At 41.6% G+C, this 12,898-nt stretch overlaps 1 protein-coding gene across 1 annotated transcript in view; it reads left to right on the top strand.

The window, feature by feature from the left end:
* Positions 1-12,898, top strand: part of RAD54L2 (RAD54 like 2) — a 107,450-nt gene that overhangs the window by 51,035 nt on the left and 43,517 nt on the right. The gene's annotated exons all lie outside the window — the stretch shown is intronic.

Here is a 12,898-nt window from a genome sequence, read left to right as displayed (position 1 = left end):
CTCTTTCCTAATAACCCAGGGGATGGGAGCTTCTGATTATGAGTTTAGTTCACATTTCTCTGATTTCTTAAGGTGTTGAACCCTTTTCCATGTGCTTAAAATCATGTCACTTTTGTGAAGTGCCTGTCGCCTCTTTTGGCCATTTTCCTGTCCTGTCCTGTTTGTCTTTGTAGGAACTTTTTAATATGTAGCTGGGGTATTTTGTTGGAGATATAGATATATACATACTTGTATTTCTATATGTATATATTTGTTTATGTATTGTAAATATTTCTCCCCTCTATATTGCTCAATTTTTCACCCTCTTTTTGTTTTTTTAGAGGTTTTTGCTGTAGGGCGCATGCGCTCGCCAGAAAGAGAGAGACAGAAAGAAAGCATCCCTCGGGAGGATGGCCACACTGCAGTCCCTTCTCCTTCATTCTCCTCCTGGGATCTTGGGCATGCATGCACACGCACCCAACGTGAGTTTAAACCACCGGGTCTGGGACTCGAACCACGATCAACTACATGGGAATCCAGCGACATAGCCATTACGCCAACTGCTGGTCCCTCACCCTCTTTTTAAAACAAAATTGCTATACGGTACATGTACTCACTGGAGAGAGAGAGGGAAGAAAAGAGAGAAATCACTCCCCAGGGGAGGCCACACTGCAATCTCTTCTCCCCATCTTCCTCTTGGTACTTTAGGCATGCACACACATATGCCCAGCGAATTTTTCAACCTTTCAATTGTGTTTTCCATGAATAGTTGTTTTCACTTTAATGAAATCAAATTTATCATTTTTCTTCTCTTCTTTTAATGCTCTTTGTGCTTGTTTAAGAAATCTTTGTCTACTTTCAAGGTCATGAATCTATTTTCCTATTCTCTTCTAGCTCTAACTTTACTTATTTATTTTTCAAGCCACTGGGTTTAGGATGAAACCACGTGGTTGGCTGTGGCCTATATCCGCCTTAACCACCATGCAGTGGCTAACCTCTGATGGTATCTTTTTTATTTATTTTTTTTTTTTTTAAGATTTATTCTGTTAGTGAGAGAGGTAGCACCCCCCCACACACACACAGGGTTTTGAGATTGTGATAGCCAGCCCTGTATCAGGGGCACACGTATGCCTGGTATACCCAGGGGAACGTCCATACGTGAACTGGTAACTTTTCTATGTGTGTCTGCTTCTCAGTGCATCACTTTTTACCACTATGCCATCATCCAGCCCATGGATGATAGCTTTTTTTTTTTTTAAGAATTATTTTTATTTATTTAATTTAATTTGTTATTGTTATTATTTTTAGTTTGACCAAAGATAGAGAAAGGGAAAGTGAGAAGGCAAGCCCCCAGGTCCAGGACTCTAACTACACTTGGTCATGTGCCCAGTGCCCTAACCACCACTCCACCTGGTGGCCTCTGGGATGATAGATTTAGAAAGGATTTCCTTTTCTTCTTTGAGGCAGACAGAGTGAGACTTATCACTTTACTCCAATTGCAGAATGAATAGAGACTGAGCGTTTATGGTTTGTAGGGCTTCATCTACTTCTGGGGCACCCCCATTTCTAGGGGACAGCTGTCCAGAGGGTCCAACTGAAATCCTAGGTGGCCCACCTACTCTAGTGGTCCCAAAGTCTAATCCTATCTCCTCTGCAGTTCAAGATGGCGGAAGTGTCTGCACTGCTTTTCAGTGTTTTCCTGTTTCGTTCTAAGTCTTCCATCTCAGTGAGCTTTAGTAAGTAGCAACTGACTTGAGCAGAAAATGTGCTACATTTTCGTCTTACCTGCCTTTCCCTTCTCACCAGGTTCTTAGCTCCTCAGGTCTCCAGCTTTTGCCCTTTTAGCCCGTGGAACTGAAAAACTCTTCTGGTTTCTTTGCCTCTTAGTAAGAGTCCTCCGCTTGGCTGGCTTACATTCTCAACTTTTGCTCAAACATCCAGACTTAGCAAAAGGGAGAAAACGGTGGCTGTGGACTGCTGGCTCACTTTTTCTTGATTTCCTCTTCTCTGGAATCTTGTTCTTTAAACTGTGGTTGTTTCAGCATCTCTTCAGTGCCTCCGGGAATGTTTTTTTGTTTGTGTGGTTTTGCTTTTTAATTTGAAGCTGAATTTGGGGCTGGTTCTGTAGCCTACTGATTATGGGAGCCAAATTCCACACAGCTGGCCATGGTTCTAGTCTAGGTCCTGATAGCTTGTAAAAGATGCTGGTACATGTGTTTTAAAAATCCCAACAGGATGGGAACCAGCAGTTAGCATAATGGCTATGTCGCTGGACTCCCACGTAGTCAACCGTGGTTCGCATCCCGGACCCGGTGGCTTAAAACTCACGCCGGGCGCGTGTGCGTGCGTGCCCAAGATCCCGAGAGGAGAATGGAGGAGAAGGGATTGCGGCATGACCATCCCTCCTGGGGGGTGATTTCTCGCTTTCTGTCTCTCTGTCTCTCTCTGTCTGTCTGGCGAGCACACGCGCCCTATAGCGAAAATCTCTCAAAAAAAAAAAGAAAATATATAAAAACCCCAACAGGATGGTGAAATGGGGGAGAAGGGATTATAGTGTGACCACACCCCACTGAGAGAGTGCTTTCTCCATCGTCTCCTGTCTCTACTCTGGCATGTGCATGCATACCCTGGCAAGTTCTTTTTTTTTTTTTTTAGTTCTTCCTGGCAAGTTCTTTTTTTTTTTTTTAGTTATTCATTTATTTAATTTTATTTGTTATTATTATTTTTTAATTTGACCAGACCAAGATAGAGAGAAAGGGAAAGTGAGAAAGCAAGCCTCCAGGTCTAGGACTTAGAACGGTGGTCAACCTAGGTGGGAATCCAGCACCTTTAACCACCATGCCACCTGCCAGCCTTGCAAGTTCTTCTTTAAAAAGTTTCAGTTTTTCTTGATTTCTCAAGCTGTACTGTTTTAGTTTAGAAGCAGAAGCACTAAGTCATCTTTGAAAAAGTATGTTTTTGTTTTGTTTTGTTTTGTTTTTTGAGAGGTTTTTTGCAATAGGGCATGTGCGCTCGCCAGACAGACAGAGACAGAAAGCGAGAAATCAGCCCCCAAGGGGGATGGCCACGCTGCAATCCCTTCTCTGCTCTCCTCTCAGGATCTTGGGCACGCACGCACATGCGCCCGGTGTGAGTTTAAGCCACCGGGTCCGGGACTCGAACCACGGTCGACTACGTGGGAGTGCAGCGACATAGCCATTATGCTAACTGCTGGTCCCATAAAAAAGTATGTTTTTATGGAGATAAAATTCACATGCTGTAGAGTTTACCATTTTGACATGAGTCAGTGATTTTTAGTATAGTCAGAGGTTGTATATCCATCACCACTGCTTAGTTCCAGAACATTTCATTTTCACCAAAAAGAAACCTAATTTTGCGTAAACGGTCTCTCCTGTTGCTCCCTCCCCAACCCCTACTGACATCAGGTACATGTGCATGCGTGCCCAGGATCCCCAGAGGAGAAGGGATGGCAGTATGGCCGTTCTCCCTGGGGAGTGATTTTTTGCTTTCTGTCTCTGTCTCTCTCTATCTGGTGAGTGCATGCGCCCTACAGCAAAAAAACTCTCAAAGAAAAAAGGTAAAAGAAAATCACGCTGGGTGTATGTGCTTGTGTGCCCAAGATCCCAGGAGGAGAATAGAGAAGAAGGGATTGCGGCATGACCATCCCCCCAGGGGGTGATTTCTCACATTCCCTCTCACCGTCTCTCTGTCTCTCTGTCTTTCCTGTGTAGTTTCTGGGATCTACCATTACTTGCTCTGTTTCTATGATGCTATGGAATCCTTTAGTTCGCCATAGAGTGCAGATGTTTGTTAAGCAGAGACGGTTTGATATTTGTCTTCTGTAGCCTGGTTTATTTCACTTAGCATTGAGTCTTCCAGCTCCAAACAACAGTATAATGTAGTTCTTTATGACCGAGCAGCACTGAGTTGTGTATATGTACCATAATTTCTTAATCTGTTCATCAGTTCTTGGTCACTTAAGTTGATTCTGGGTCTTAACTATTGTGACTAATGCTGCAGTAAATGTGGTTGTGTAATCTCTCCAACAGGGTGATTTCTTGTCCTTTGAGTAAAATAACCAAGAGTGGGACTAGTGGGTCATATGGTAGTTTGATTTTTAGCTTTTTGAAACACTGCTATACTATTTTCCACAGTGGCTATAGTAATTTACATTCCCACCAGGAGTACATGAGTTCCCTTTTCTCTCCAGTCTCCCCAACATTTGTTATTCTTTGTACTTTATCATTGTCATTCTGACTTGGGTTAGATGATAGCCCACAGTGGTTTTGACTTGCATTTCTTTCATGATAAGAGTTGGTTAGCTTTTTTTTTTTTTTTTTTTTTTTTTGAGTGGCTTGAGACAGAGAGAGAGAAAGGGAGAAATCACCCCCCAGGAGGGATGGCCACATAGCAATCCCTTCTCCTCCATTCTCCTCTCGGAATCTTGGGCACGCATGCACACATGCCCAGTGTGAGTTTTAAGTCACCGGGTCCAGGATTCAAACAGTGGTCGACTACGTGGGAGTCCAGTGACATAGCCATTGTGCCATGGTTAACTTTATTTCATATGCTTTCTAGCCATTCATATGTCCTTTGAGAGTTGTCTCTTCAGATTGCCCATTTTTAGTTGGACTATTAGTTTTGTTTGTTTGTTTGTTTGTTTTTCAAGGAAGCTGTTTGAGATAATGATGTGTTCTTGGTTATCAGTCCCTTGTCAGAAGTAGTTTGTAAGTATTTTTTCCCATTCCATGGATTGTCTCTTTTTCTATTGTTTTCTTTGTAGTGTAGAAACTTTTTAGCTTGATGTACTCTGACTTGAGTGTTTCTGGTGCTGTTGCCAATACTCTAGGGATCTTATTTAAGAAATCTTCATCTAATCCTATATATTTCTGTCACATAGTTTTATAGTTCGGGGCTTTATTTTGATGTCTCTAATAAATGTTGAGTTAATTTTCTTTTGCAGGTGCATATCCAGTTTTCCCAGCAACGTTTATTTCTCCACTGGGTTGTCTTGGGACCTTTGTCAAAAATTAGTTGCCTGGGACCAGCAGTTAGCATAATGGCTATGTCGCTGAACTCCCATGTAGTTGACCGTGGTTCGTTCGAGTCCTGGACCCAGTGGCTTAAATTCAATCTGGGCATGGGTGCATGCGTGCACAAGATCCCAAGAGGAGAATGGAACAGAAGGGATTGCGGCGTGGCCCTCCTCCCTGGGGAGTGATTTCTCACTTTCTGTCTGTCTCTTTTTGGTGAGTGCATACACTCTATAGCAAAAATCTCTCTCTAAAAAAAAATATATATAGATATAGATATAGATATAGATATCAGTTGGCTGTAGGTTGTTGGATTTATTTCTGGATTCTCTATTTTGTTCCATTGGTCTGTGTGACTGTTTGGGAGCTAGTTCCATGCTGTTTTGGTTATTATGGCTTTGTAAAATATTTTGAAGTCAGATAGTGAGATGCCTCCAACTTTACTCTTTTTGTACACTAGTGATACAGGATTTTTGTAATTCTAGAGAAGTTTTATGATTGTCTTTTCTGTCACTAGTCTCTTGATGGGAATTGCATTAAATTTGTACATTACTTTGGGTAATACACATCTACGATTTTTTAAGCTGTAGTTTTTTTTGTTACCAAATTTTTAGATAATGCCCATTATCTTTTAAAAAGATAATTTTTACTGTTAATTTATTCCTATTCTTATAAGGTCCATATTTAGTTTCGTCTTTTAAATCACTTTCATGTATAAACTTTATTTATTTATTTTTATTTTTTATTGCAACTTATTTCTAGAAGGAAAAGATTTGCTTTATGGTTGGGTACAACCTAGAGTTTGCTGATTGCATTTCTGTGGTCTTGTTTAACGTAGTCCTCTGTCCCCTGTATTTTTATAAACTGGGAAAGCGCTGTTAAGATGTTAGGATTCAAGTGCAGAGTTTTTAGCACACATATGCCATAAGCTGTGATGTATATACCCCATCACATCACATCAAGAGAAACACGCGTGACTTAGAGTCTGCTGATCTGATCTTTTTATACAATCGGAGGAAGAAGAGATAGGGCAGCTGAAGAGAGCCTTGGAAGTGCTTGTACCTTGTGTCATCATTGAATGAACTGCAGTTTTTCTTTCAAAGCTTCTTGTTTCTCTAGTCAAAATTATAGTGCTGAGGTTCATAACTCATTCCCAAGAAGCTTATGTAAGCGTTCTGTGGTGTTTGTGTAACTTTGGTGATTACACTCACTGCTGGCTCATGTGAAGGAGAAAGTTCAGAGGTATTTGTGCCCAGGTCTGAACTAGGGCAGTAAGAGTCATTGACTTTTCAGTCATGCAGATACTAATTTACACTTGTCGTCATAGAAGCACATGTCTCTTTACCGCTTTGTTAAACCTTTGCTCTTTTTTTCCTCAAAGGCTCTTGGTGGATTATAGTCTAGAATTTTAGGGAGGGCTGTTTTTTGAAAGTTAAATTATTTTGCTTAGGTTATAAAGTCACATGGTTTAATATTCATAAGGTAGGAAAGAGCACGTAGTGAAAAGTTACATTTTGATGTAGGGGAAACTTAATTACAGAATTTTTGAAATAGCAGTTGTATTTTTTTTTTTGGAGAGGTTTTCGCTGTAGGGCGCGTGCGCTCGCCAGACAGACAGAGACAGAGAGACAGAAAGCGAGAAATCACCCCCCAGGGGGGATGGCCATGCCACAATCCCTTCTCCTCCATTCTCCTCTTGGGATCTTGGGCATGCATGCACACGCGCCTGGCATAAGTTTAAGCCGCCGGATCCGGGACTTGAACCACGGTCGACTACATGGGAGTCCAGTGACATAGCCGTTACGCTAACTGCTGGTCCCAACAGTTGTATTTTTAAGACTGATTTACTGGGCCAGTCCCATGGCCTGCTAGTTAAGATCCCGTGTTGGCCAACCAGCTTTGGCGGCTTGGAAAACACACTAGGTACATGTGCATGCATACCCCAAATCCCGGCAGGATGGAGAAATGGAGAAGAGATTGTGGCATGACCACGTTCCACTGGAGCAGTGCTTTCTCTCTCTTCTCCTCTGTGTCTCTCACTGGCAAACCAAACAAAATAAAGCTTACTGAAGATGTGACATTACTATAATGTTATGTAAAAACCAGGAACTGCATAATAAGCCTCATGAAGCCACAATGAAGCACTTGTAAAACACTGACTTACATGGCAGTGATCTTTAAATATTAGCACATCTGTAAACTAAAGCCCTTTAGCGAGCAAAAGATAGTTGAAACAGAAACCAAAGACTCATTCAAAGAGTGCTGGGTGGTAAGGAGTAAGGACCTGGTTTAGAACTGTATCCTGTGTGTAAAGGAAAGGGGGTAAACTGAACGAACTATGCATGAGAATTGTGTGTACTGTCTGATCATTTTAAATTGCAACTGCAATTGGCCATACTCAACCATATGCCAGACAGGAGTTCACAGCCAGATCTCACAACTGGGAATGAATGTTTGACAGTGAATCTGTCTATGCAATTGAAAGGCCAGCAGGTTCTGTTCTTCTCCTCAGAACACTCAGTGAGGCAGAAGCCAGAACAAGGAAATACAACAGTTGGCATAAGTTTCCACTGCCCCAGCAGATCAGTTTCAACCCCTTAGCTGGATATTCAAGACGTGTCCTCTATACTATGACTGTCCTATCTGCCTGCTCTCTAATCTTCCCCCAACTATGTCTCCAAGTGATTGCTCAATAGATTTGCTTGTGAAATAGAAACAAAACAGACCAAGAGAGCATCAAAGGTCATTATCAGAACCAGGCGAGAGGACCTAGCAAAACACTTAAGTTGAAGTGAGCCAAGCCAGCCCCAGGTGCAGTTGGTGTGGAGGCCAAGCCACAGGGATGGTTGCTGGGTTGTTTCTCATTGGATATCTCCTCTTGAAGAGTCTGCTGTCCAGCCAGCCTTTTTTATTTTTTTTTAGAATTATAGCTTATTGCCAGTGAACGGCATGCTGGTTAAAGGCACATTGACTACTGCTGTTCAAGTCCTGGACCAGGAAGATTGCTTTCTCCCTTTTCCTTTCTCTCTGTCTCTCTCTGGTCAAAAAATAATAAAATAATAATAGCAAATGGAATTAATAAAGAAATGGCATTCTTTAGGGGCCAGTAGGTAGTGTGGTGATTGAGTTACTGGACTCTCACATGACTGCCTGTGGTTTGAGTCCCGGACCTGGCAGCTTGCTTTTTCACTCTTTCTCTCTCTCTTTCTGGCCAGATTAAAAAATAATAATAAATAAAATTAAATTAATTCTTTAAAAAATTATTTTATTCAATTCTATTTATTTATTTATTTATTTATTTTAATTTGACTGGAGAGAGACAAAGTGAGAGAGAGAGAGAGGGAAAGCGAGAAGGCAAGCCACCAGGTCTGGGACTTGAACCATGATTGGCCATATGGGAGTCCTGTGCCTCCAACCACCATGCCACCTGCCTGCAAAATTTTTAGTTAACCAATTAGTAAATTAATTAATTAAGAAATAATTAGAGAAGACTGTTTAAAGAGGATAGTGAGCTTGGGAGGGTAAGCTGGTCAGACTTGGAACTCTTCTTTGATGCTTCCCTTGCAGTTTGCGTGTCTGTCTGGGCGCACGAGCACACCAGCCATGGCACCCTGCTCCCTCAGCAAGTTGAGCAGGTCCGTGAGCCCAGACTCGCACCTTGTTCCTCATGCTTCTTGTGTGCTCCTGTCATTCCTCTCTTTCCTGTGTTCCCATGGGACACATTTAGAATGAGAGGAGCGAAAGTCACCTTGTACAATTATTTTAAGGGAGAAAGGAGGTGATATAAAATACTGAATCATAACTGGTGCCTCAGATAGTAATGCTTGGAGCCAGAAGTGTTTCAGATTTGTCAATTTGTTAGTTTTATTTTGGAATAGTTGCATGTATATATATATATATTTATAGATGTAATAAGATATCTTAGGTTTGGGACTCAAGTCCAAACACAAAATTCACTTGTATTCAAATACACCTTATACACATAGCTGAAAGGTAATTATTATTATTATTTTTTTTTTTTTTTGGAGAGGTTTTTGCTATAGGGCACGTGCGCTCACCAGACAGACAGAGAGAGACAGAGAGATAGAAAGCGAGAAATCACCCCCCAGGGGGGATGGCCATGCCGCAATCCCTTCTCCTCTATTCTCTTCTTGGGATCTTGGGCACGCACGCACACACGCCCGGCATGAGTTTTAAGCCACCGGGTCTGGGACGCAAACCGCGGTCTACTACATGGGAGTCCAGCGACATAGCCATTACGCTAACTGCTGGTCCCGTTGAAAGTTAATTTTATACAAAAAATTAATTTTTTAAATTAGTTCATTTTAATTTGACCAAAGGGGGACAGAGAGAGAAAAAAAGGGAAAATGAGAAAGCAAGTCACCAGGTCTGGGACTCAAACCGCAGTTGGCCATGTGAGAGTTCAGTGCCCTTAACCACCATTCTACCTGCCAGCCCCTAAAATTAATTTTTATACAAAAATATAAATACATTTTACATTTTGTGTTGCAGCATTTTGACTGTGACCATAACATGAGGTCAAGTGTGTAATTTTCCACTGTGGCATCATATGGGTGCTCAAAATTTTTGTATTTTGAAGCATTTTTGACTTTGGACTTTTGGATGAGGAATGCTCAGCCTGAATTTACGAGGCACCTAAGCTTTGTTTTAGTGATTTAGGCCATCTCATGTAATCATCACCACAGCTTTTTGAAGTCATTACAATTTTTATTCTATTTTTATAATTGGCAAGCAGAAAGGTACACTCAGGGGCTGAGCTGAAGTGCACACCCCAGCAGCGTGGCTCCACTGTTCACACTGAGCCCCCACACTGTTATCTCTTAGGGACCACTACTTTCCCGCTCCGTACTGTTCAGGAATCTGGCCTCAGTATGAAAGGGACGGGCCATAGGAGCCTGGAATTAGAATAGGGCAAGGAGGAGGCTGTCCGAGCTAGCGAAGGTGAGCAGTAACAGAATTCTCCTGTCTCTGACACAGCCACTCACTGGTGACAGCCCATTTGTGATTTGTTTGTGGTGGCCGAGGTCATAGAATGACAATCCATAGTACATCTTTATTTCAATTTAGCAATATCAGCTCACTGGGTCACTCAGCAACGTGTACAGCAACCCTGCCTCTCTTTACCAGAACCTAAAGGATTGGATGTTTCTTACCCGAAAGACACTTGAGTCTATACTGATTGTTGAATAAGTAAACAAATGAGACAGATCTCCCTTTTAGACAAATTCCAAATAATACGTGTAGAAGAAAAGAGCAGGAAAAAACCATTAGAATTCCATAGTAATCATTGCTCCTGGTAAGAGCCACTGATGAATGTAAAAACTAGTGGTAGAAGTTCCAAGAAAGGTTATATGCATAGCCTCAAAGTTACTCTTCCCAAATATTTGTGTGGTTGGTTGGTTGTATGTTTTTGGTTATTTATTTCATTTTATTTTTCATCTTTTTTTTTAATATAAAGAATTACTTATTTATTATCATTATTTTTTAATTTTGACCAGAGAGAGCAAGCTGCCAGATCTGGGACTCGAACCACAGTTTGCCATATGGTAGTCCAGTGTTGTTAACCACCACACCACCTGCTAGCCCCCATTGTTTATAGTTTTTTGGCTTTTTGTTGTTGTTGTTAAAGAATTACTTAATTTTATTTATTCATTTATTTTTAATTTGACCAGAGAGACGGGGTGTGGGAGGCAGGGCAGAAGTGAGAAGGCAAACCACCAGGTCCGGGACTCAAACCGTGGTCAGCCATGTAGGAGTGTCCACCACCCTAACCACCACGTCACCCTCTGTCCCCCATTGTTTGTAGTTTTATGGGGTTTTTTGTTAAAGAATTATTTAATTTTATTTAATCATTTATTAATTTTTAATTTGACTCATTCATTTATTTTTAATTTGACCAGAGAGATGGGGTGTGGGGGGCGGGACAAGAGTGAGAAAGCAAACCACCAGGTCTGGCACTCAAACCATGGTCAGCCATGTGGGAGTGTCCAGCACCCTAACCACCACGTCACCCCTTGACCTCCATTGTTTATAGTATTAACATGTCCAGAACTTCTTTGATATTCCTCCTTCCAGAAAATGGAGCTTAATTCTCTTCCCCCTGAATGTGGACTGGGCTTAATGACTTTTTTTTTAAAGGTTTTTGTTTTTACTGGGGTTAATGGTTTTTTTTTTTTTTTTTTAAGAATTATTTAATATAGGGGCCAGCAGGTAGCATAGTGGTTAAAGACGCTGGACTCCCACATGGCTGACCACAGTTCAAGTCCCAGACCTGGGGCTTGCTTTCTGACTCTCTCTCTCTCTCTGATCAAACTGGAAAATAATAATAAATTAAGTTAAATAAAATAATTATTTTTTTAAAAAGAATAATTTAATATTATCATATTTTATCAGAGAGAGAAAGTGAGAAATCAAGCTCCCAGGTCTGGGACTCGAACTGCGGTTGGAATCCAGTGCCTTAACCACCATGCCACCTGCAGGCCCCAATGATTTGTTTTAATGAATAAAATGGGGAAAGAGAAAAGTGGAAGTTTTACAGTGGAGAAACTTGGCAGATGCCATTTTAACTAAGTGAGCAATATTTGCTTATTTTTATTGCCAGAAGGTACATGTCCTCTCTAGAGGAAGAGACAAAACCATAACCCCAAAATCATAACCCCCCCACTAATAATGAGTAAGCATTAGATAAGCCCAAACTGATGAACAGTCTATAAAACACCTAACCAGTGTTATCTTTCTTTTTCTTTTCTTTTCTTTTCTTTTCTTTTTTTTTTTTTTTTTTTTTTTTTGAGGGTTTTTTTCTTGGCTATAGAGCACATGCGATCGCCAGAAAGACAGAGACAGAAAGTGAGAAATCACCCCCTGGGGGGATGGCCACACCGCAATTCCTTCTCCATTCTCCTCTTGGGATCTTGGACACACACAAACGGGCCTGGCGTGAGTTTAAGCCACCAGGTCCAGGACTCAAACCACAGTAGACTACATAGCCATTACACTAACTGCCGGTCCCTGTTATGTGTTTTTCTGACTCTTCGAAATGAGTCGAGATCATAGAAAACAAGAATAGAATGAGAAACTGCCACAACTTAGAGAAGGCTAAAAGAGAGATGACAGCTAAATGCAACATGGTATCCTGAATAGGATTCTTATTTTTGTTTACTTTTTGCTAAAGGACACGTGTGCTTACAAGAGAGAGAAAGAGAAAGTGAGAAATCACACACACACACACACACACACACACACACACACACCCCAGAGGGTGGGAGGATGGCCACACAGCAATCTCTTTTCCTCCATTCTGCTCTCAGAATTTTGGACACACACTCAGCATGATTTTCAAGCCACCAGTCCAAGACTGGAACTGCACAATCGGCCATGTGGGATCTAGCTGCCTCAAGCTCCATGCCACCTGGTGGCCCTCAGAAAATAATACTTTTAAACCTTTTGGTTTTTTCGGTCTGTTGGCCTGACCCTCCTTTGCGTCCTTGGCACAACTTGCCATGTTTTGTCTGTATTTATACATGACTTATTTCCCTAAATAGAACACAAACTCCTTGAAGGAAAGAAGTCTTACAAATGTCCCTAGCATCTGGGACGATGTTCGCAGCATTGTAAACCATCATTAAATGGTTGGGGAGTTGAATACTCAAAAGAGCAGCCTTCTCTCTCCCTCGGCAGCTGAGAGGTGAGAGGACTTGCTGAGAGTCATACGACTCTGAGCTGCATTTGGAACCCAGCTGCTCAAACTGTCCTTCTCTGAGAATTTGGAGGCTGTGAAGCGTCCCTCACTCTGATCATAGATAGTAAGAGTGGTGGCTGTCATTTGTCACGGGCCCGCTCTGAGCCACGCTTGGTTCTAGGCATGC

Source organism: Tupaia chinensis, unplaced genomic scaffold, assembly GCF_000334495.1.
Source record: "Tupaia chinensis unplaced genomic scaffold, TupChi_1.0 Scaffold147003_1, whole genome shotgun sequence".
In the NCBI taxonomy this organism is placed as follows: domain Eukaryota; kingdom Metazoa; phylum Chordata; class Mammalia; order Scandentia; family Tupaiidae; genus Tupaia; species Tupaia belangeri.
Note: the sequence above shows the minus strand (reverse complement) of the source record. Positions and strands in the feature narration are given on the sequence as shown.